This window comes from Chelonia mydas, chromosome 1, assembly GCF_015237465.2.
Source record: "Chelonia mydas isolate rCheMyd1 chromosome 1, rCheMyd1.pri.v2, whole genome shotgun sequence".
Lineage (NCBI taxonomy): Eukaryota > Metazoa > Chordata > Testudines > Cheloniidae > Chelonia > Chelonia mydas.
In genome coordinates this window covers 92,960,497-92,985,833 of record NC_057849.1, presented here as the reverse complement: position 1 = coordinate 92,985,833, position 25,337 = coordinate 92,960,497, and positions in this window count along the sequence as shown.

Below are 25,337 nucleotides of genomic sequence, written 5' to 3'. Positions count from 1 at the left end.
TGGGCACCACACAGAGGCTAAACATCACTTTCATTAACAAAACATAATTTGCTTTCAACTATGTGTAGTGTCACTAACGAGCTAATCATAACTGTGAGCCTAATTGATTCCGCTGTTACTCCAGGTTTACACTGGTATAACGCAACTGAGATCAATGGATTTATGCAGACATAAATCTGGAGTAATGTAGTGGTGAATCAGGTCCCCTGTATTGATAACATTCTAGGTAAGGAAATATACAGCCAATGGTTCTAGCTCAGGAAATGGGACTATGCTAGGAGCCTTATCAAAGAAAAGAGGATTTAATCTTACAACACATCTCAATAGCTCTGAAAAATCTCACCACAATTTTTTGTTTAATAAGCTTTTTCATAAAATCCAAATGACATGGTAAGTCAGTGCTAGATGGACAGCGAACTCTGTCCTCCAAATATTCTTGGATAACTTGAGTTACTTACTGAGGAAAAAAAAATAAAGTTACACAGTGTGAAATGGCCATCGTTATTACAAACCTTGCTGAAAATTTGCAATTATGTGTACAAATACGTTCAGTCTGAGCCACAAATTCAATTGAATTTCATATCTACTTGTTGCAAATACGACAGCAACAGAACTATTATAAAGTGTCTGTTGGAATGAAACATTGCGTTTACTGTTGTGGTTTTGTTATAATTAAACTTTTGGAAAAAGAGAAAATTGGGTCCTTATTGTGTCTAATTTTGTCTCTTAATTGAATTTGTAATACATACACATGGTATCAGCCTAAAGAAGGAGATGAGTTCCAATGGCTCACAGGCTGATTTGATTCAATTCAAAGTTTCATTTATATCAGTGATAGTAAGTAGTTAAGGAGGGACAGTAATCAGTGTTCAAAGGGCAAAGAGCGGAGCTCTCAGGGGTGGAGGTCCAGCATTTTTTCCCAGCAGCATAGGAATAAATCTCTTGAACTTTTTACAAAAATATTTATTACTGTTTCTACTGAAGTAGAAAAAAAATGCAAAGAACAAAGCCGAAGGCTAAAGGGAAATGATTTCAAAGGCAGGTCTTCGTAAAAGAAAATCCTGACTTGTGGCCCATTCTCTGCTGTACAAGTTATTGCTGTGCAGAAAAGTGGAAATTCTAAGTTTCAACTCAAAGAATTTTCTTGCATTTCTTCTAGGGCTTCATGCAAAGGCACTGAAATCTATGGAAAGACTCTAACTGACATCAGAGTGTTTTGGATCAGACCCATATTGAGGGATAGGGAGAATAGTTTTTCCCCTATTAAGGTGACCAGAAGGTCCAGACCTAAAACCTCTGAAGATTTTGGGTCCTTTGCATTGCTGCCTGCCACACTCCTGGGCCCCGGATAGTACAGCTTCTGCCAACTCCTATAGGAGCCACATTGTCAGGGACTCTTTATACCGCAGCTGTGCTCACAGCCAAGCTCAGGAGGGAGTGGAAATGAACTAGCATAGCATAGTGGGGGAAGTCACAAAAAGAAAGTTGATCTAGTTTGCTATGTGAGTTGGGGAGTGGATGGGGAATCGAACAGAGCATGGCTCCCACCCTTTCCAGCACTGTCCATTCATGGAATTGGGACCACATAAAAATAGGGGTTCTTTTTCACTAGCCTTAATCTATGTAGCATGGCTAAAAGTAGCAGTAAAGCTGTGGAGACAGAGGCTTCAGTGTATGCTAACAATACGAGTATGTACCCAGGGTTCTGGCTACATTGTACAGGTCATGCTGAAGCCACTGTGGATTCACTGCTAATTTTAGCAGTGCTAGGTAGATTAAAGCTAGTGAAAAAGAACCCCTATTTTTACATGGTCCCAATTCCATGAGTGGGCAGTGCTGGAAAGGGTGGGAGCCATGCTCTGTTAGATTCCCCATCCAACGTCTACCCAAGCTGAAATCACACCTCGATGACAGTGTAGACATACCCTAACAATGTTACTTTCCCTGCCCCAGAGCTGAGCACTGTATGGGTAGGGGCAGGAGGAAGAGGCACAATTCCAGGATGATTTGGTCAGGGATGGCAGGGTGAGGGGATGGTGGGAACAAGAGGTAAAGAGACAGAGAGAAAATTGTTCCTTTAGGTCCTGCTACAGCAAGTGACCATGGGATTCTGCAGATTTTTATTTTAGTTCAGCTAGTGAGTGACCCACCTGGGAGTCACATCCAGAGAAACACTGATGACTGAAATGTGGAGACAAAGAGGGTGTGAATGCAAGCCAGGCAAATTTATTAACAAAAAATTGAATGAGTATTTCCATACCTCTCCCATCCCCACACAAGTATTTTTCTACCTTTAACTGAGACATACAGAGCCAAAATCTGCCCTCTCTTACACCTGACTAATGCTATGAAATGAAATTTCAGTGAATTTCCTGGGTGTAGGAAAGTGGGGAGAAACTCAGTGGCCTTCCTTAATTTTTCTGCATTCTTTGGTTCCGCAATTGTGTTTTTAAAACATTCAGTGAAGCACTGCATCTTAATTTATTTTCTGCAGAGTTGACACATGGATTTCATTCTTCTGTTGCTGACAGACCTTTTGTTAATCCAGGTTAAACTCAAGTTACATCATGAGTTAAAACAAAAGGAATAAATTTATGCCAATACAGAATGCAGCTGCAGTTTTCTGTTACTAATCAGTTTTGTAAATCTGTTTCACTTTTCTAAGAAAAGTTTATTGAATAGTCTACAAAGAGGAACTGGAAACAGTTATTCTATTTAAAAACTGATTTATTTTCATGTAGCTTTAACCTATTTACCTTTGTTTGAATCATATTTTCCATAATATTTTCTATTTGTCTTCTTTCATCTGGAGGCACAAATTTTTTTTTTTTAAATCAATAGCTGGGGTTTATTAATGACTGTGTATACTGTGTAAACCTCATGAACTAACATAAGGCATTCATATGAGCAGCACGCAAAACATTACTAGAAAAGGTGCTTTCCTCATTTAGTTATGGAGAACTCACAGTGTTTTTAATGCCTAATTGAATAGAAGTCTGCATTTTAACTGTTATCTTTAAAATTAATAAAATCGTTATTTGCTGGTTATTTCTCAACTCTTCTATGAGTAGTTTGAGACACAAGAATATTAAACAGAAGGTCACAGAATCCTAACAATGGTAATTGTGGAATTTTTTTAAAAAATGGCATCAAATTTATTTTTCACTTGCATGTTGCTTCTCTTTCAAATTTTCAGAGGCCATCGGGATATGCATAAAGAGACTCTTGGACTCTTTTTTTTAAAATTGATCTTCTCTTTTTGTAAAGTGAGAATCAAGATGAATAGATTAATCTTGGGGTAAATCTTGGTCTTTAAAATACAAACGCACATAGAAGGCAAAATATACACACAGGTAGAAGCCTGCTTCCTGTTCAGGAAAGTTAGTGCACAAATAAGACAGAAACACACCTACTTTCTATCCCCTTCTCTGCCACTAGCTTAGTCTGTAATCTTGAGCAAACCACATAACTTTGTGCTGCTGTAAAATGGAGCTAATGATATTCACACAATTCTGTAAAGCATTTTGAGATCTACGGACAAGATGTGCTATATAAGCACTAATTATTATTAATGTAAGTGGTATACTCCTCATCAGGGCTGGGGCCAATAGCACCTCATGCTGAGGCTGTTTGTTGCTAGTCTTTGAGAACAGCAGACTGAAGAGACTAGAAGGTCAGCTGGTAACAGGGAAAACATACTCCTACAAAGCATCTGGGTCACCCTGGATGATGATAACTCCCCCAGAAGTATACAGCTGGGAGGGCAAGGTAGGAGGTAGAAGCATTGCAGAGGAGCTGAGTGGACCTTTTACAATGAGCATGGAACTGCCTTTAATCCTTGTCCCCCATCCCACAGGCTACCTCAGATTTCTACAATACTACAAGTGCTCCTGCCCACCCCTAGATGACTCGCTTGGATGTGGGCACAGGATTCTGGCTAGTTACTCCACTCCAGCTGATCTGCATATTTCAGGGAGTAGCAACCCTCCCCAGTGCCAGTTCTCTTGGATATGGGTTACTCTCCTCAGCCTCCACACCAAGATGTCCCAAATGCTCTGAGTGGGAGCAAGGTACTAGTGTTCCCTCCCTCCAACTCCCATACATTGGAGCAGCAAATTATAATCTCTTCAGGCAGCTGCTACTGACTTAGGCACTGCCCCAATAAAACAAATCTAAGTATGAGCAGGGCTTCTACATGCGAAAATGCAGAGGGTCAGTAAGGGCTCCTAAACATCCCAAATTAACACAGATTAAATTATTTTTACAAAAATAGTTGATAAAAAGGCATTGGCCACTTAATAAACAATAATATCTAGCACATATATAGTGATCTCAAAACATATTACAAATGTATCATTATCTCCATTTTACAAATGAGGAAAGTGAGGTACAGGCAGGTGAAGTGATTTACCCCAGGCAGAGTTAGGAATAGAACCCAGGCCTCCTGAATCCCCATGGGCTAGTACACACTGATCTTGGCAGTGAGAAAAACTGCACATTAATCAGGAAACCCATTTAACTGGAATATTTCTCCAGTAACCAATTTCACTAACCTTAACTGAAGGGCAATAACTGCTACTCAGTTCTGATATAAATAACAAAATCACACTTACTGGAAATGCATTTGAATGGCACCAATGTGTTAAATAGTGAGTAGACATTTGTAAATAAATGTAAACTCTAACCTCCAATTTCTATTTTTATTTACTAGGAGAAATAAATACAAAATGCAGTGAATATCATTTTTACTCTTATGCTTTCATTCTGCCTTGTATTTAATTGCATGTTAAATATTTTTAGACTTAATCAGGACAGGCACTTAATTGAAAAATATATGCAAACCAATGGGATTCCCCAAATATGAAAATTCTACTGTAGTGTGCTGCAAAATTTAATATTATCCAGCTTTTCCAACAGGATTGCAATAGTCTAGGGACATTTCCCCAATGTTTTCATAAGCCCTGTGACTAAAGAGGGGGGGAATTGAAGACATGTGTTAGCTGGCATGTGAACAATAGCTAAAGTAAGATGAAAGAAAATTAAACACTTGTGGACATTTTCAAGGGGAACAGGGGTAACCATATATTTCATTGAGATTTGCGTATATTGCCAAGCATACTGCGTTGACAAGTTAACCTAGAGAGAGACTGCCTTCCTGTCACAGTCCTGTTTTTTTTACTTATTCTAAGCTTTTATACGCTTTAATACTGTGAAAATAGAGTTTCTTTTGATATGTTTGTTTTGCAGTTATCTGTTAGTAAGATCCATTTTGGACTTAACCTAAACAAATTCTATGTGGGCTGTAAAAGAAAGCAATCCCTTGGTGATTCCCATTTGTAGAAGTGTTTTTTGAGCTACTGTCTGTCTATCCCAGTTCTATGGAACTCTATGGATCAAACAGGGACAGGATCACACAAGTCTAAAGGGAAAAACAATTGAAGACAGTTGGCAGTTTTTCAAAGAGACATTATTAAGGGCACAAGAGCAAACTATCCCACTGCTTAGGAAAGAAAGCAAGAGACCACCTTGGCTTAACTAGGAGAACTTCAATGATCTGAAACTGAAAAAAAAATCCTACAAAAAGTGGAAACTAAGTCAAATTACAAAGGATGAATATGAACAAATAACACAAATATGTAGAGATAAAATTAGAAAGGTCCAGGCACAAAATAATATCAAACTAGCTAGAGACATAAAGGGTAACAAGAAAACATTCTATAAATGCACTAGAAGCAAGAGAAAGACCAAGGACAGGAAAGGCTCGTTACTCAATGAGGGAGTAAAAACAATAATAACGTGGAAATGCCAGAGGTGCTTAATGACTTCTTTGTTTTGGTTTTCTCCAAGAAGGTTGGTGGTGATTGGATGTCTAACAAAGTGAATACCAGTGAAAATTAGTTAGGATCAGAGGCTAAAATAAGGAAAGAACAAGATAAAACTTACTTTGACAAGTTAGATGTCTTCAAGGCACCAGGGCCTGATGAGGGGATATCTGAGCCATTAGCAATTATCTTTGCAACATCATGGAAGATGGGAGAGATTCAAGAAGACTGGAAAAGGGCAAATATAGTGCCTATCTATAAAAAGGGAAATGAGGACAACCTTGGGAAATACAGACCAGTCAGCTTAACTTCTGTACCTGGAAAGATTATGGAGCAAATAATTAAGTAATCAATTTGCAAACATCTAGAAGACAATAAGGTGATAAGTAACAGTCAGCATGGATTTGTCAAGAACAAATCGAGTCAAACCAACCTAATATAGTTTTATTTGACAGGGTAACAAGTGTAACGCTGCTGCCAAAAAACCAAACATCATTCTGGGATGTAATAGCAGGAATGTTGTAAGCAAGACACAAGAAGTAATTCTTCCACTCTACTCCACACTGATTAGGTCTCAACTGGAGTATTTAAGGTCAGGCTTGACAAAGCCCTGGCTGGGATGATTTAGTTGGGGATTGGTCCTGCTTTGAGCAGGGGATTGGACTAGATGGCCTCCTGAGGTCCCTTCCAATCCTGACATTCTGTGATTCTATGATTGTGTCCAGTTTTGGGTGCCACATTTCAGGAAAGATGTGGACAAAGTCCAAGGAAGAGCAACAACAATGTTTAAAGGTCTAGAAAACATTACCTATGAGGGAAGATTGAAAAAAAAATGGGTTTATTTAGTCTGGAAAAGAGAAGTCTGAGGGCATGGCTACACTTGCAGATGTGGAGCGCTAGGAGTTAAACCAGCCCTCGGTGACAGCAACAGGGAAAGCGCTGCTGTATGTTTACACTGTCAGCTGCAAGCGCTGTGGCGTGGCCACATTAGCAGCTCTTGCAATGCCACAGAGAGCAGTGCATTGCGGTAGCTATCCCAGTGTGCAAGTGGTTGCAGCATACTTTTCAAATGGGGGTATGTGTGTGCACTGTGACAGGGAGTGTGTTGTGTGTATGTAGGGGGAGAGACAGTGTGTTTTGGGGGGCAGAGCATGTGTCAGCATGCTGTCTTGTAAGTTGAGACAGCATCAGGGGGAAACCCCGACATCAGCCTCCCCCACCCTCCACCCCTAGCATACATGCCTGCCTTGGCAGCAGCAGCATTCCACAGTAATTGTTTACTTTGTCCTGGAGCAGATAAGCATGTCGGCTGTCAGAAATGGAGCTTTGAAAGGGGATATCCCCATGCCTGCAGCTGAGCTCAAAACAATGACAAGAGTGGCTACTTGACTTCAAGGGATTATGGGACATAACCGGAGGCCAATCACAGCACAGTAATGCAACACGTCGTCCACACTGACACCCAGGCATTTCAGCAAGCTCTACGCTTCTCGTGGAGGTGGATTACCAGGAGCGCTCCAGCTGCAGAGTCCAGGTGCTCTAAGTGCTTTGCCAGTGTGGACACCTGAGGAGTTAGGGCGCCCAGGGCTGATTTAATGCACTCCAATCTTCAAGTGTAGCCAAGGCCTTAGAGGAGACATAACAGTTTTCAAGTACATAAAGGTTTGTTACAAGGAGGAGGGAGGAAAATTGTTCTTCTTAACCTCTGAGGATAGCACAAGAAGCAATGGGCTTAAATTGCAGCAAGGGAGGTTTAGGTTGGACATTAGGAAAAACTTTCTAACTGTCAGAATGGTAAAGCACTGGAATAAATTGACTAAGGATGTCGTGCAATCTCCATCACTGGAGATTTTTAAGAGCAGGTTAGACAAACACCTGTCCATCTAGACCTGAGGAATGGTCTAGATCAGTGTTTCCCAAACTGTGTTCCGCGGAACACTGGTGTTCTGCACGATGTGAACAGGTGTTCCGTGAAAGAATCGTAAAAAAAAAGGGTCTTGCCCTTGATTTTTGTACTACTTTATGTGCGCTTTCTGGTTAGAAATTGTTAGTTCAAGTTATATTAAATTTGTATTTTTGCTTTGTTTTATAAAATATATTTGAGCGTAAATAACGCAATTTTTTGTTTGAAAACCAACAACTACAAACTAATATTATAAGTGTTCCGTAAATATATACCAGGTGTTCCATGGCCAAAAAAATTTGGGAAACGCTGGTCTAGATAACATTTAGTCCTGCCATGAGTGCAGGGGACTGGACTAGATGACCTTGCGAGGTCCCTTCCAGTCCTGTGGTTCTATGCCAGTGAGGTGCTGAGCTCCTCCTGAGAAATGCTGAGACTCCTCAACTCGCATTTCATTTCAGTCGGAGTTACAGATACTCAACATTTTTCTGGAAAACAGATAAGAAATAAATTGGCCCAAGAGTATGGCATAGCTGGCCACTACAGTTACGATCTTAAGCTCCATTGGTGAAATGGCCTTCAAGGACTTCCTTTTTACTGCTGAAGCATCATGAAAAGAGTCTCCTCTAAATACAACCACAAGAGGTAGGGAGGACCCAGGGCATAATCCAGACTTCACTTACACAGATCTGATGGCTCCAATGTACCCACAATCTGGAATAGTGGCCTGGGAGTGGGGGAGGGGAACACAGCATCCTCACACCCAAGCCCTTAGTTGGGGTTTTGGATTTCACTTCCCTAACCACTTGGTCCTCCGTCTGTATAGAGCCCTAATAATCATGCTACATGAGGGTGGAGAGAATTACACCCTAAATGCGTAATTCTTTGACTTCAGGTAGATGGTTGCAGAGGTAAGCACACTTGAACTGGCATCAAACTTATCCAATACCTTTAATATTTTGTGATTGATCGAATGTATCAATTATACTCATATTATACACCCACAGTGAGTTATTGGGAGGTTCTGATGTTGCACAAACCAAAATATTTATCGCAAAAGACGCTATATGAATGTACAAGTACTGAGGATGAAACTCTTCAGTAAAAGTCTGCGTTACACCGTTTTTTAACCACCAACCAGCTATTAAGGGGATTCTGCAGGTTAAAATACTCTCCTCGTTTGATTGAGGAGTGTCCAGGATATGCTCCACAAAAGGAAGATCAACACCCAAACTACCTTTTGAGATATTGTGGTCCAATGTGAGCAGTTCCGCACTAGAGGGTTTGTCCAGGAAAAAAAGACCAGGTGCTAAGGAAGAGAAAAGGGAAGAAACAGGAGAGTCCAAAAGAGACATAGCTTCTCCTGCTGACATAGCTGCTGCCACTCTTCGGGGGTGGATTAATTAAGTCGACAGCAGAGCTTTCTCCCATCGGCTTAGAGTGGCTACATCAGAGAGCTTGCAGCCGTGCAGCTGCATAGGTGCAGCTACGTTGCTGTAAGTGCTACAGTGTAGGCATAAACCTAAGTCACCACTCTCTCCTACAACAGATTCTACTGCTCAGCAAAAGGACAATTACATCAAACATCTGGATTTCAGGTGTTTGAATTTAAATTGCTAACACTAGCTATTTGGTCATATAGCAAATTATGTTAATGATTGTGGTCTATGTGGCTGTCTTGCAAAACTACAAATATGTTTCAGCACATATACTGACATCCAAAATTATGCAATTACACTTTGATCAACAAAATACAGAAACACACAACTTTGATTATGAATATATTAGTATCTTCTGTTAAATATTAGGGATCTGAAGTCCTACTATCAAGAAACTTTCCAGTTGGTTGAGTAGAAATATTTTCAGATTATGCTACATGTCAAGCTAGAAGAGTGAAACAAATAGAAGAAATAAAAACAAAGTAATCAGTCCATATTTAGGCTCTGGTTATTGTAATGTATTTTAAAAAAGTAAATACAAATTATACTGTATTTTATGGAGAAAAAACAATCATATGTATAACTTTTAAAAGGCAGGGGCTCTTTTTTTGGCCCTTGAAACTTCCAATGCCATTCAAGAACATTGTATGCTTGTATGTAGTGAGAATACGGTTGTCAGAATACAGTTCACTTTTTCCTCTAAGTTGATGCACTGAAGTGGCATTATCTACTGTAGAGAGTACTGTACTGTACTAACTGCTTCAGTTAGTGAAAAATAAACCCTATTGTTTGTTAATTATAGTGCAATAATACTCAAAAGATGCTATGTGCCATCCAGCTACACATGCAGATAGAGTCCATCCCCCAAAGACCTCAAAATTAAAAATTGATGTTGTAATCTCCCAGAACAAACTCTGAGACAAATACGCTCTGTGCTGGCTTACACTTCATACAGCTTCAGTACAGTCAATGGAGTTGCACCGGGTGTAATAAACATAATTTAAATGTTCTAACTCTTCAGAAAACTGTGTGTAGCTACTAATTACCCCCAATATAAATTGACTTGGTAGTCAATAGCCACATCTGGTTCTCCACATTTTAAAAAAAAAGAGTAATGGGCCTGTTACTGAAATAACCAAATGACCTTTCTTCAGTGACTTATGACATTATTTTTAGAAAACAAGGTTGGCTACAGAGTTCGCTTCAAAAATGTCCACTTATCCAGATGCTCTTAAGGGACCAAAGTTCTGCTGACTGGCACAAGAAGCATCTGGCTAGCTGTCAGTATTGATTTGGCTCAACAGAAACTGACAGTATTAACAGAATAGAGAGAGGCTGCAATTACAATACCTAGTAACCCCTCACATACCAAATTTGGGAGGGTAACCTAATACATTTGATCCCTGAAAAAGTGCTGATATGGTTTTTGATTCCTGCATTAGTTAAAAATAACTGTCTATAATTGGAGAGTGGCCTGAATTATCAGCCTCTCACACCAGTGCTATGGACAAAGGTGTTATAAAAGTAAATCTGAGGAAGAGAAGAGAATAAAGTGAGAAATAACAAATACTCAGCTGTGCTTTGGATTTAGGCCCAAATCCACAAAGGATTAAGACATTGCAATGTCTAATTCTAAGGTCCTTAGCCACCCAGTGGAATCCATAAAGCCTGAGTTAAGTGCCTAGGCTCCGGATATCATGCACAGGAATAGATAGAAAAGGAGTACTTGTGGCACCTTAGAGACTAACCAATTTATTTGAGCATAAGCTTTCTTGAGCTACAGCTCACTTCATCAGATGCATGCAGTGGAAAATACAGTGGGGAGATTTTATATACACAGAGAACATGAAACAATGGGTGTTACCATACACACTGTAGCAAGAGTGATCAGGTAAGGTGAGCTATTACCAGCAGGAGAGAAAAAAAAACTTTTTTAGTGATAATCAAGGTGGGCCAATTCCAGCAGTTGACAAGAGCATGTGAGGAACAGTTGGGGGGGGGGGGGCAAATAAACATGGGGAAATAGTTTTAATTTGTGTAATGACACATCCACTCCCAGTCTTTATTCAAGCCTAATTTAATGGTGTCCAGTTTGCAAATTAATTAACTAACTGCTGGAAATGTTTTCATGTTCTGTGTGTATATAAAATCTCCCCACTGCATTTTCCACTGAATGCATCCGATGAAGTGAGCTGTAGCTCACGGAAGCTTATGCTCAAATAAATTTGTTAGTCTCTAAGGTGCCACAAATACTCCTTTTCTTTTTGCGGATACAGACTAACACGGCTGTTACTCTGAAAGGAATAGATAGATGCCTGAGAATGTGATTCACAAAAGCCAGCATGCTAGGCAGGGAGCCACCTAAGCTAGACAATTGCAGCTGCTAAGGAGAGCGGTAGGTCCTAAACCCTGACTCTCAGGGAGTTAGGCCCCAAGCCTAGACTGGAGGGAGGTGCCTACCTCTGCTTGGGAGTCTCAGCTGGGAGTCCCTCTCCTAGAGTCAGACACCCTAACCCTCTTGCATATGTCTAACTCTGCACAAACTGGTAGGGGAAAGGAAAAAAGCAGCCTCCCTTATCATTTTGAGTCCAATGGTTAGGACACTCTTCCAAGGTGCAGGAGACCCTGGTTCAATTTCCACTCTGTGCCTGATCATAGAATCATAGACTTTAATGTCAGAAGGGACCATTATGATCATCTAGTCTGATCTCCTGCGCAATGCAGGCCATGGAATCTCACCCACCTACTCCTGTGACAAACCCCTAACTTATGTCTGAGCTCCTGAAGTCCGCAAATCATGGTTTAAAGACTTCAAGGTACAGAGAATCCTCCAGCAAGTGACCCGTGCCCCACACTGCAGAGGAAGGCGAAAAACCCCAGGGACTCTGCCAATCTGCCCTGGAGGAAAATTCCTTCCTGACCTCAAATTTGGCGATCAGCTAAACCCTGAGCATGTGGGCAAGACTCACCGGTCAGACACCCAGGAAAGAATTCTCTGTAGTAACTCAGATCCCACCCCATCTAACATCCCATCACCGGCCATTGGGCATATCTACCGCTAGTAGTCGAAGATCAATTCATTGCCAAAATTAGGCTATCCCATCATATCATCTCCTCCATAAACTTATCAAGCTTTGTCTTGAAGCCAGATATGTCATTTTCCCCCCACTGCTTCCCTTGGAAGGCTGTTCCAGAATTTCACTCCTCTGATGGTTAGAAACCTTCGTCTAATTTCAAGTCTAAATTTCCTGGTGGCCAGTTTATATCCATTTGTTCTTGTGTCCACATTGGTACTGAGCTTAAATAATTCTTCTCCCTCCCTGGTATTTATCCCTCTGATATATTTATAGAGAGCAATCATATCTCCCCTCAGGCTTCTTTTAGTTAGATTAAGCCTGATAAATAGAACAGATTTGAACATGGATATTCCAGCTCAGTTGAGTTTCCTAACCACTGGATTATGGGCTATTCTGTTGTGGGGCACTGAGTCTCTCCTGTTGAAACTATTCCACTGTGTCAAAATAATTGAATATGCACAGGGCCACAGAAAGAGTGAAAATGACTTTACAGTCTAGTGGTTAGGGCACTCACCTGAGGTGGAAAACCTATTTTCAAACCCCTTCTCTTCATCAGACAGAAGGAGGATTTGAACTAAGGTCTTCTTCCTCTCATGGGTGTGCCCTAACCACTGGGCTAAAGGTTATAAGGGAGAGCACCTTCTGCTCCCCTCAAAAAACCAGTTTGGGTTGAATCAGGTATGCTTGGACATCTGATTGGGGGAAATGCCTCATTTCTCCTGGTTTGAGGATTCCACTGGGGTTTAGGCGTGGGACAAGCACCCAGGAATCTAGACTGAGGCACAAGCATGTGTGCCCAGAAGTAAAAATTTGGACACAGTTTACAATGGAAATTTAGGCACTGAGGAATTTTAGGCACCTCCAGAATTAGGCAACAGTTTAGCAGGTGTTTTGAGGCGCTCAGTGGCACTTAAATTTTGGACTTAGGCATCTACGTCTTTTTGTGAATCTAGTCCTTAGTCTCATTTACTAGATTCTTCATGTATGTATGTTACCTATAAAGGATTTTAGGTTGTTGGGGTTTTTTTTTTTTAATTGCAATAGATCTGTTCTCAATAGTGGGAAAGATAAATGCCATTAAAGAAGCCTTCAGAAATTTCTGTATCTCCATGCCCCAATACAATGTGAACTGTATAATGGTTACAACATTTATCCAGATCCTTCAGTGTGTCACAGAGCCAGTGCCAGCATTGTAGATATATGGAGAGTACAGATACTACAGTGAAGGAGACTGCTAATTCCTCCAATCCTGCAAGAAGGGAGTGTTAGTCTTTTATTACAGGAACTAAAATTAATTCAGTGAAATTTACTCTACAGGGCAGGAAATCCCTTGTAGAATAGGTTAATTTTAAAACTTCAGAAGACTAGGTAATTGACATCTTAGATAAAGAACAGGATTTTTTCCTCAGATAGCTTTGCCACAGTTTACAGCTGTTTTAAATACATTTAACAGCTTTCATATCTATACGTTTTTCATCATAGAGATTGGTATCTCCTGCTACAGATGCAGACTGATTTCCCTTTAACAGTTTCACTGCTGATATATTAAGAGCAAAACACATCTATATACTCCATTGAATGTGGAAACAGTGAACTAACATTTTTCACTGCTGCTATGGGTATTGATATTTCCTTGTACTCCCTTAGCCTGGGCTGTTCCACAACTTCTCCACGCAGTAAATGCATGTATCATTTCAGAAGATTTCTTTGGCACTCACACAGGAGCAGGTGTAAACAACAAGAAGGTGCAGGCAGGTGAAACAGCTTGCAGCACTGTGGTCATGTAAAAATGGTTCCATTGATCTTTGTCAGCTTCATGGAGAGTTAAGGTGCTGCCCTTGCATATTCAAGTTAGGTGGAAAGTCAGCAATTAGCAACTCCAGCAGTGTGCAAAGTATGTGCTTTGTTGGTGCCAATACCAGTGTCATAAACTGTCAGTCTTCCATCACCCTCACCTTCATTCCAGACACTGCACACAAACCTCATTACGTTTATTTACAGATATTAAAAAATGCAAATAAAACCAAGTATATATAATATTAAACTCACCCTGTCTCATGATTTTTTCTCCCCTCTTACCCTACTCCCTATTTGTTGTTTACTGTCATCCCTTCCTGTTCATGTCTATTACAGCTTCTAAAATACTCAAGACAGGAAACTATCCTTTTATTTGTCCATAAAGTGCTTTGCACATTAGCTGGGATTGATTCTTCTGTGTCTTGCACCACCTGTAGTCAGTCATGCCTGCAGAAAGTAGGTGTAAAAGGCTACAACCATTCCAATCCTCATGGTCTATGTGGATTAAATTGCAAGACTGGGTGTCTGTCTCAATTTACCCAACTGCAAAAAGGGATCATTAATACATATTTGGATTTTGTAAGACTGAACTTCTGTAAATTACTTGTGATCCTCAGACAAAAGGTTTCCCCATCTGTAAAATGGGGATAATGATACTGATCTCCTTTGTAAAGTGCTTTGAAATCTCCTGATGAAAAGCATTGTATAAAAGCTGGATATTATTATTATACATGTGTCAAGCATTATTATATCATATCACAGCTGTTTTCAGATACATTGTACTATACAGAAGGGACCAATGCTACAGAATTCCCATTGAGTCCAATGGGTGTTTTGACTATGCAAGGAATGTAGAGTGAGCCTTAAAACACTGTACATTTTTAGGAAAAATGTGGTATAGAACATTAGGAAAAAATCTGAAATAAAATCATATTTGTATTTAAAAGTTTAGTGAAAATATAAAGAGAAAACATTGAGGACTATTGAACTTTCTTTACTGGCCCAAGATATCACTGAGAAATAACAGGAATGTAGACAAAGACTGAATATTATGGCCTTACCTTTTCTAAAGTGGATTTTACTAAGCAAAGAACAAAGTGTCTGTTCACACCCTCCTAATGGATTTAAACCATAGGATCAATAGTAAAGGGTAAAACTAAACCACTTAAAAGGTATTGCATGAAAAAAATCCTTCCACTTGCCTCTGCAAAGCAGGATAAACAGAAGAATCTTTTGGGGGTGATCAAGAGAGCATCAGGTCGCAGTGAAAGGCTCAGCTGGGGGGACAAGTAAGCCTTTGCTGTACATGGAGATAAGGCAAAGGATTGGGAGGCTGAGTCGTGTGTTATAAGTTTTATGGGAAAATGCAAACGTTCTTTTTGTTTTTTTGACAAAGCATCTTGAGGCTGTACATATAGTTAATAAAAAGATGGTACAGTGGTGTGCGGAAGCTATCTTTAGGGCTGTTTGTTTAGCTCATTTATTGTAGCCACAATTATATTTGATTCCTAGCTGTTTTTATTCATCCTGCAAGATGCCCATGGGGACATGTGGGTAAAACTGTGAAGATTCAGTATGATTTTATGGCATTTTAATAATAAAATGTTCCAGTTGTAATACTTTTATGAGCTTGTTTGTTTGCAAGCATGAGCCACCCCTACACAAGTTTCAAAGACTGATGCACTTACTCTCATATCCCTCATACTCTAATTCACTGTCAAATTCACTATACTTTTCTGCAGCTGGCTTGCACACTGTTACATGCAGCCCTGGCAAGACACTCACCAGACTGCTGCGTTTGGCTCTCACACCCTGGGCCCATATGTTCTGAAGCGTCTCTTGGTCTGAGTAGGTTGCAGCACTGGATCTCCTGTCTGGGATGCCACCTGATATACTGGGGTTTCACTGAGCCTGACTGCTCCACTAGCCAGAGCTCCCTCTCCCTGTTTTGACACTACTGAATTAGGCTCTCCAGCCTCCGGCAGCATACACACACAGGTAGATGTACCAGTTGTAGAGTCACACAGAGTCTACAAACAGGTCTCTATGGGAAGACTCAGCTAGGAAATTGCCAAGCACTCAAGTGCAGCTCCCCTCTGGAAAGTACACCCAAAATAATATTGTCTTGTGCTGTAGAGAAAACTATACAACGTAAGCTCATAAATTCGCTCCCTCTCTCAATGTGGAGGAAGATACGCACAACTTCTCCCCCTCCTCCCCCACTTATAAATTGCACAAACTGGGTTTTATAATACACAAAAACTAGTTTATTAACTACAAAAGGCAGACTTTAAGTTATTATAAGGGATAGCAAACAGAACAAAGCAGATTACTAAGCAAATAAAAAAAACATGCATACTAAGTTTAAGATCTTAAAGAGACTGGTTTCAAGAAGTAATTTCTCACCCTAAATATTGCTTTGGGGCTGGTTGCAGAAATTCTTCAAGGTTAGTTACATAGCTTGCTGCTTAAATCTTCAGACACCATATTCACAGACAAGATCCCCTTTCCAGTCTGGGCTTAACTCCCCCCCCACCATGTCTTTGTTTTTTAGATCTTTCCAGCTGTCATCCTGGGTGGGGATTCAATGAAGAGTGAACAAAGATCAACTTACTCCCCAGCCTTAAATAGAATGTACATAAAGTGGGAACCTTTTGTTTTCTACTCTTGACCTCCCTCTCCTTTTAGTGGAAAATCATTAGAAGTCCAAGATGGTGTTTAGTACCAGGTGGCGTGACCACCTGACCTTGTAGTGTCAAAGCAATGTCCCAGGATGCTTCTCAGGAAGGAGAGATATTAGTAGCTTCAAAGTCTTATTGTTTCTTCCTAATGGCCCATCAAGGCTGATGGCCTGCTGTCTGGTGGGTGTTTCCTAAGTACGCGCACAGTTGTAATTGTTACAAAGTCAATATTCCTAACTTTAGATACAGAAATGATACATGCATACAAATTGGATAATCACATTCAGTAAATCGATATTTCACATGACCCATCTTGCATAAAACATCTTCATTATGTCATATTCATATCATAATATTGCTATGAAGAATATGGGGTGTAACGTCACAGTGGATACTCTGGGTTTCTAGTTCACCTCTTCAGAGACATGTGACAGTGAAAGCAAACTAGCATGTAGACTTTGCAAAGGTTTCTAAACACAACTACTCTTTACCTTACATAGCACAAAAGATATACAGATCTAGATAAAAAATAATACAACTCTACACACATTTCCCTGCCTCTGTTTCTTCACTATCCTGTAGAATTCTATGGGGGGTAGACCAGAATCTTCTGGGATATCTAGGATCCTTCTCCTGCAGCTCATGCCTTCTCCAAGCCATCTTCCTTTGACCTGGGTTGGTCCACAGTCAGAAACAGTCCCCTATCCTACAAAAACATGTGTAACTCACGTTTCCAATAGGAAGATATCTCTTTAAGAGATCTAGAGGGGTAATAGTGAGTTGTGCTAGGCAGATGCACAATTAGCACTACACTCAGAAATTTCTGAACTTGGGTGTGGTAGTTAGGGCAGCTGCTTTGCACAGGACCATGTGCCCTGTGTGGGTTCATAGAATCATAGAATATCAGGGTTGGAAGGGACCTCAGGAGGTCATCTGGTCCAACCCCCTGCTCAAGGCAGGACCAATCCCCAACTAAATCATCCCAGCCAGGGCTTTGTCAAGCCTCCCTGAAAAATATCTAAGGAAGGAGATTCCACCACCTTCCTAGGTAACGCATTCCAGTGTTTCACCACCCTCCTAGTGAAAAAGTTTTTCCTAATATCCAACCTAAACCTCCCCCACTGCAACTTGAGACCATTACTCCTTGTTCTGTCATCAGCTACCACTGAGAACAGTCTAGAGCCATCCTCTTTGGAACCCCCTTTCAGGTAGTTGAGAGCAGCTATCAAATCCCCCCCTCATTCTTCTCTTCCGCAGACTAAACAATCCCAGTTCCCTCAGCCTCTCCTCATAAGTCATGTGTTCCAGTCCCCTAATCATTTTTGTTGCCCTCCGCTGGACTCTTTCCAATTTTTCCACATCCTTCTTGTAGTGTGGGGCCCAAAACTGGACACAGTACTCCAGATGAGGCCTCACCAATGTTGAATACAGGGGAAAGATCACGTCCCTCGATCTGCTGGCAATGCCCCTACGTATACATCCCAAAATGCCATTGGCCTTCTTGGCAAAAAGGGCACACTGTTGACTCATATCCAGCTTCTCGTCCACTGTAACCCCTTGGTCCTTTTCTGCAGAACTGCTGCCGAGCCATTTGATCCCTAGTCTGTAGCGGTGCATGGGGTTCTTCCGTCCTAAGTGCAGGACTCTGCACTTGTCCTTGTTGAACCTCACCAGATTTCTTTTGGTCCAATCCTCTAATTTGTCTAGGTCCCTCTGTATCCTATCCCTACCCTCCAGCGTATCTACCTCTCCTCTCAGTTTAGTGTCATCTGCAAACTTGCTGAGGGTGCAATCCACACCATCCTCCAGATCATTTATGAAGATATTGAATAAAACCGGCCGAGGACCGACCCTTGGGGTACTCCACTTGATACCAGCTACCAGCTAGACATGGAGCCATTGATCACTACCCGTTGAGCCCAACAATCTAGCCAGCTTTCTATCCACCTTATCGTCCATTCATCCAGCCCATACATCTTTAAGTTGCTGGCAAGAATACTGTGGAAGACCGTGTCAAAAGCTTTGCTAAAGTCAAGGAACAACACGTCCACCGCTTTCCCCTCATCCACAGAGCCAGTTATCTCATCATAGAAGACAATTAGATTAGTCAATAATGACTTGCCCTTGGTGAATCCATGCTGACTGTTCCTGATCACTTTCCTCTCCTCTAAGTGCTTCAGAATTGATTCCTTGAGGACCTGCTCCATGATTTTTCCAGGGAATGAGGTGAGGCTGACTGGCCTGTAGTTCCCAGGATCCTCCTTCTTCCCTTTTTTAAAGATGGGCACTACATTAGCCTTTTTCCAGTCATCTGTTACCTCCCCCGATCGCCATGAGTTTTCAAAGATAATGGCCAATGGCTCTGCAATCACATCCACCAACTCCTTTAGCACTCTCGGATGCAGCGCATCCGGCCCCATGGACTTGCGCTCGTCCAGCTTTTCTAAATATTCCCAAACCACTTCTTTCTCCACAGAAGGCTGGTCACCTCCTCCCCATGCTGTGCTGCCCAGTGCAGTAGTCTGGGAGCTGACCTTGTTCGTGAAGACGGAGGCAAAAAAAAAAACATTGAGTACATTGGCTTTTTCCACATCCTCTGTCACGAGGTTGCCTCCCTCATTCAGTAAGGGGCCCACACTTTCCTTGACTTTCTTCTTGTTGCTAACATACCTGAAGAAACCCTTCTTGTTACTCTTAACATCTCTTGCTAGCTGCAACTCCAGGTGTCATTTGGCCTTCCTGATTTCACTCCTGCATGCCCTAGCAATATTTTTATACTCTTCCCTGGTCATTTGTCCAGTCTTCCACTTCTTGTAAGCTTCTTTTTTGTGTTCAAGATCAGCAAGGATTTCACTGTTAAGCCAAGCTGGTCGCCTGCCATATTTACTATTCTTTCTACATATCGGGATGGTTTGTCCCTGTAACCTCAATAAAGATTCTTTAAAATACAGCCAGCTCTCCTGGATTCCTTTCCCCCTCATGTTATTCTCCCAGGGGATCCTGCCCATCAGTTCCCTGAGGGAGTCAAAGTCTGCTTTTCTGAAGTCCAGGGTCCGCATTCTGCTGCTCTCCTTTCTTCCCTGTGTCAGGATCCTGAACTTGATCATCTCATGGTCACTGCCTCCCAGGTTCCCATCCACTTATCCACTTTAGCTTCCCCTACTAATTCTTCCCAGTTTGTGAGCAGCAGATCAAGAAGAGCTCTGCCCCTATTTGGTTCCTCCAGCTAGGGTTGGGAGAAGCTGAGCCACAGAAGCAGAAAGCAGGCTGTTTTTCCCTAACTCTGAAGCATTTTGCAGCAGGTTAGTAATATTGTTAACCCTCCAACAGGGAAGCTCTGGCTGTGTTAACTATAAAAAGGGGAAATTGGGAGGGAAAACTAATTACCCTTATTTTAATTGTATAGTTTGAATGTTGTTTGATTTTAGCCAAACTGTTTTAGTTAAATTGTCTCAGATTAATATGATTCACCAACTCTTCTCTTATTTAAATGTCATGATACGGAAAAAGATTTATATTATTCTATTCTCAGTTTTGTATTTTTCTTGTAACTAGCTTTTTTTTTTTTTATAATCTATATACTTAACTGAGTGGCTGGTTAATTGGTTAGCCCATACCTTGATTAGAAAGAGTTTATTTTAGAATTATGGTAGCTGTCCATAATTTCACTAAAAGGAATCCCATTAGCACTTCCCATTCTGTGGCTGTGGCCACCCTATAGGGAATGAAAGATACATAGTGGCTCCAGGTGTATGTGACTCCCCCCCACCCTCATGCCACTTAGCCTGTAGCACAGAAAGTTAAAATCAAACAAAAAACCCAGACGACAAAAGTCCTTGAGCTCAACAACTGCTCTGTCCTTTGCCCCAGTCTTTGACAGGATCTCAAGAAGAAAAGATAGGGGATGTTACTGCCTCTCACCCATTTTTTTTTGAGGTTTCACCTGATTGCCATTTGATATCTAGTAAATAAGCTAAGCAGTGACCTCTGGAAATCTATATACCCTCTATTCCACTCGGAACTAAAATTATCTTCATTGTTGTGCTATTTGTCTCCATCTAAAGGTCAAAAGGAGTCTGGCCCTGAATTCTTGTCTCCTAGCAAACAGTGCTAATCGATGTTGCTTTGTGATTAGATCATTTCATAGTGGGAGAACAAAACATAGCCAACATTTTTCAGGGTTCAACTAAGCCAGGACATTTAGTGGTATGACATACCAGCATTTTTGATTTCCAGCAGCACATTCGTAGGCTATCCCTCCTCATGAGTTAGGTCTAACAGCACAAGAAGCTACAGCCAGAATCTACACCACTTCTCACTCCCCTTCTGGCTCCTGAGTCTCCTGCAGTGAAGCAGCAGTTCTACCACTGAATTAGCTGCTGCTATCCCCTATCCAGACATGAGGGAAACCTTTAAGATCAGGCTCCATGAGTCACTTTCACAGTTAAAGTTCTTTCTCACGTATATTTTTTTGAAACATCTAACCACTATTGGAGACCTAGCCCCACTGTCTGCAGTATCCACTCTCCAAAATCCACCACGAGGAACAGCTATGCAGACACCAGAAAGGGAGGAAGAAGAAAGTGAATGCATTTAAAGAAAAGACCAGAAAAACTTTAGTCCCCTAATCCCCTCCTTCCACATTACACAACATCTTGCAAAACAGGCCTCATTCCAGTCCCTTCAAATATTACCTACAAATTCACTCATTCCTATAGTTTTCACACCTACTCTAAGGAATAAATGTGTGTCTGTTTATAAAACAAAAATATCCCTAGCCCCACATTCAGTCACATCAGCTGTTCTCATTTGTGGATAACCCTGCTAGTCTCAACCTAGAGTGTTCATCAACAATGTTATACACTAGGAAACTGGGAGAGTGAAGATGCAATAACATTGCGGGAGGAGGGAGTGGTAAAGAAGCCAAGTACACTCTATCTAATCTCAATTGCAACAACCAAGGTGTGACACCATTCCAGCAAACCAACAACAAGGAAAGGATCTAGTGACAGTCCAGAGCTGTCAGTCTCACTGATCTAAGCTCTAACCATTGGCCCAATGTTAAGAGTAACAGGGATCCACATCAATAAGGTTAGCTGTCAATATAACTATTCTCATTCATGCTCCACTTTCAGATGGGGCACCCAAATTCATATACGCTGCAGAGTCTCAACAAATCAGTTACAAGGTCATTTACCCTGTCACTGATTTGTGTAATCAGCAATATCTCCATGGCAATTTGCAAGTTTTTTTGGAGAGTATCAGGAAATACAACCCGTATTGGTTACTGTGATTGTTCTGGAATTATGTCTGTCCCCTCAGCCTGATATTGTGGAAACCATGACATGTGTCGACCTCCATTTTGAATGTAACTTGATTATGTTCTTCACTGTATACTGTAGCTGTCATATTGGACTGCTTCATCCCTCACCTGTGTTGGGGTGGGAGGGATCTGGTTCCTAGGCCTCTGACCCTGCATATGAGAGAGATGCAAGGACCATCAACAACTGAATAGCCTTTCTCTAGTGGGACAATGGGGGCTACTGGCAGATCCATGTACTGTTAACTACCTTCTATATCCATGGGAGGTTGGCGAATGGAAACACACAAACACCCCACCCCCCAGTAGAAGGAAAGAAAGAAAAAAAGGTGTGTCACACTGTTTTAAAAAAGAAACAGGCTGTCTAGCAAGAGGACCCATCCTACAGCCAGCTGCAGAAGCAAGGGCAGGAGAGACTGGGCCCTCATGAAGGACACTGACCAAACCTCAAAGGACTCCAAGGAGTAGTGAGAACTCTGGAGGGTGAGGGTTGCGTTCAGGTTTTTGTTGTTTTTTCATAGACAAGTACATCTCTTTCAAAGCCTGTGTGTTCCTTACTTTATCTACCACATAGAGCAGGGATCGACAACCTTCAGTACGCAGCCCACCAGGGTAAGCCCCCTGTTGGGCCAGGCTGGTTTGTTTACTTGCTGCATTAGCAGGTTCGGCTGATTGCAGCTCTCACTGGCCATGGTTCACCGCTCCAGGCTAACGGGGGTTGTGGGAAGCGGCGCAGGCCGAGGGATGTGCTGACCATCGCTTCCCGCAGTCCCCATTGGCCTGGAACAGTGAACCGCAGCCAGTGAGAGCTGAGATCGGCCAAACCTGAGGATGCAGCAGGTAAACAAACTGACCCGCCCACCAGGGGGCTTACCCTGGTGGGCTGCATGCCAAAGGTTGCCGATCCCTGACATAGAGTTATACTATACACTGGAGTGTCCACGAAGATGAGAGGATGCATAGGCTCCTGAGGAGACTTGGGGCATTCAGCACTGGTCTTGGGCCTTCTGGAGCATTCCACATCCCAAGAACAGAGTGCTAGACATGGGGTCTGGACCCCAAGAGTGTGCCTGATTGGCCAGAGCTGGAGACGGTATCTGGGCTTGGAAACACATGGGATTCAAAGGCTGGGTCCAGTTATAACAGCCTGGTGACCATTCACAAGGGCGTGGGGACTCTCATAAGAACATAAGAATACCCACACTGGGTCAGACCAAAGGTCCATCTAGCCCAGTATCCTGTGTTCTGACTGTGGCCAATGACAGGTGCTTCAGAGGCAATGAACAGAACAGATAATCACAAAGTGACCCATTCCCAGATTCTGGCAAATAGAGGCTAGGGACTCCATCCCTGCCCATCATAGCTAATACCCATTGATGGACTTTTCCTCCGTGAATTTATCTAGTTCTCTTTTGAACCCCGTTATAGTCTTGGCCTTCACAACATCCTCTGGCAAAGCGTTCCACAGGTTGACTGTGCATTGTGTGAAGAAATACTTCCTTTTGCTTGTTTTAAACACGCTGCCTATTTTCATTTGGTGACCCCTAGTCCTGGTGTTCTGAGAAGGAGTAAACAACACTTCCTTATTTACTTTCTCAATATCAGTTATGATTTTATCAACCTCTTTCTTATCCCCCCTTAGTCATCTCTTTTCCAAGCTGAAAAGTCCCTGCCTTATTAATCTCTCCTCATATGGAAGCTGTTCCATACTCATCATCTTTTTTGTTGCCCTTTCTGAAGCTTTCCCAATTCCAATATATCTTTTTTTGAGATGGGGCGACCACATCTGTATGCAGTATTCAAGATGTGGGCGTACCATGGATTTATCTTGAGGCAATATGATATTTTTTGCCTTCTTATCTATCCCTTTCTTAATGATTCCCAATATTCTGTTAACTTTTATATTCCTGGCTGAGTCAAAAAAGGCTATCTGTTGAAATTGCAGCTCAAAATATCAATTGGGCCTGCTTAGAATCTATAATAAATTAAGATTACCGGTTGCTTTGCTCTGCAAATCATTCAAATCTACTAATGTAGCCCTGGTCCCATTTTCAGCACATTAAAATGTATACAAGAGAAAATGTACTAACGTTTTGTTTGAGCCACCGCTGTGATAATTAAAAAATAACCAAATCTGAAACACTCATAAAGGAATAGAGAAAGCTGTTGAGCAATACCAGAGTCTCATAATAATAAACACCACATTGCCTTTAGGTAAGTGGATCTCAACAATGATTGACCATTATTAGCCCCATTGAACACATGAGGGAACTGAGGCACAAGCTAAGTGAGTCAAAGCCAGGCAGTGAATCAAAATTTCGTCTCCCAACTCTGTCCCTATCCATTGCATCATGCTAACTCTGAGGCTAAAGAGAAAATGGCTATCATAAGGCTGTATAAATATTCACAAAATTAGAAAATTTAAAAATTACAATTATAAACATCTATGAAGCACTTACGATTGATGAACATGTCTTCATCCATGGTGAATACATGTAAATTTCAATATTTTCAGACTGCACAGTTCATTACAAATGGCTTCAGTACATTTTAGAAGCTACTTGTAGTGAATCAGGCATGGCTGAAAACAAAGTAAGGAAAGGTGTAGTGATTGTTGACTACTTAAAACTAATCTACAACCCAGTCACAATGAAATAAAGGCAGACATAAATGCCATCTCCCTATTTAATAAGTCATTTATAATGAAATATGCATCTCTTAAATAAAGGGAATGCATTAGCAGTGGTTAATATGTTAAAATTATTCTCTGCTGTAAATCTGTTGTAAGTTATGCATGTTTATAAATCAATTACCTTTTCATAACACTGTGACAGGCAACCCTTGAAAATACTGGAACAAACTCATTCCTGGTTTAGCTTAATTGTCTTCCAGACTAAAGCAAGAATTATTTTGGCCCATTGCCTTTAAAAAGAGAGGAATTATTTGGAACTAGTTTCATTTATTAGAGAATATGATGCACCATGGAAATTTTAATAGTATTTTCAATTATTTGTAATACAGGATCTTACTGTACTTGTGAATTTTTAATATATATATTTATTGTGGGAAGCATGCTATGACTCAAATTCTGCCTGCTAGGAACACTCAAAAGAAGGTAATATGTTGGAATCTAGATCTTGAGATATTTGATTTCTTCATACAACGCACATTCTCTTGAGTCATGATAGTTTCTATTGCTGGACAAATCACCCAGCCTCACCAAAACAATAAAAATACTTAAATTGCAATGCTTGTAAAGCACTTTGATATCCTCAGATAAAGGGTGATAGAGAATTTC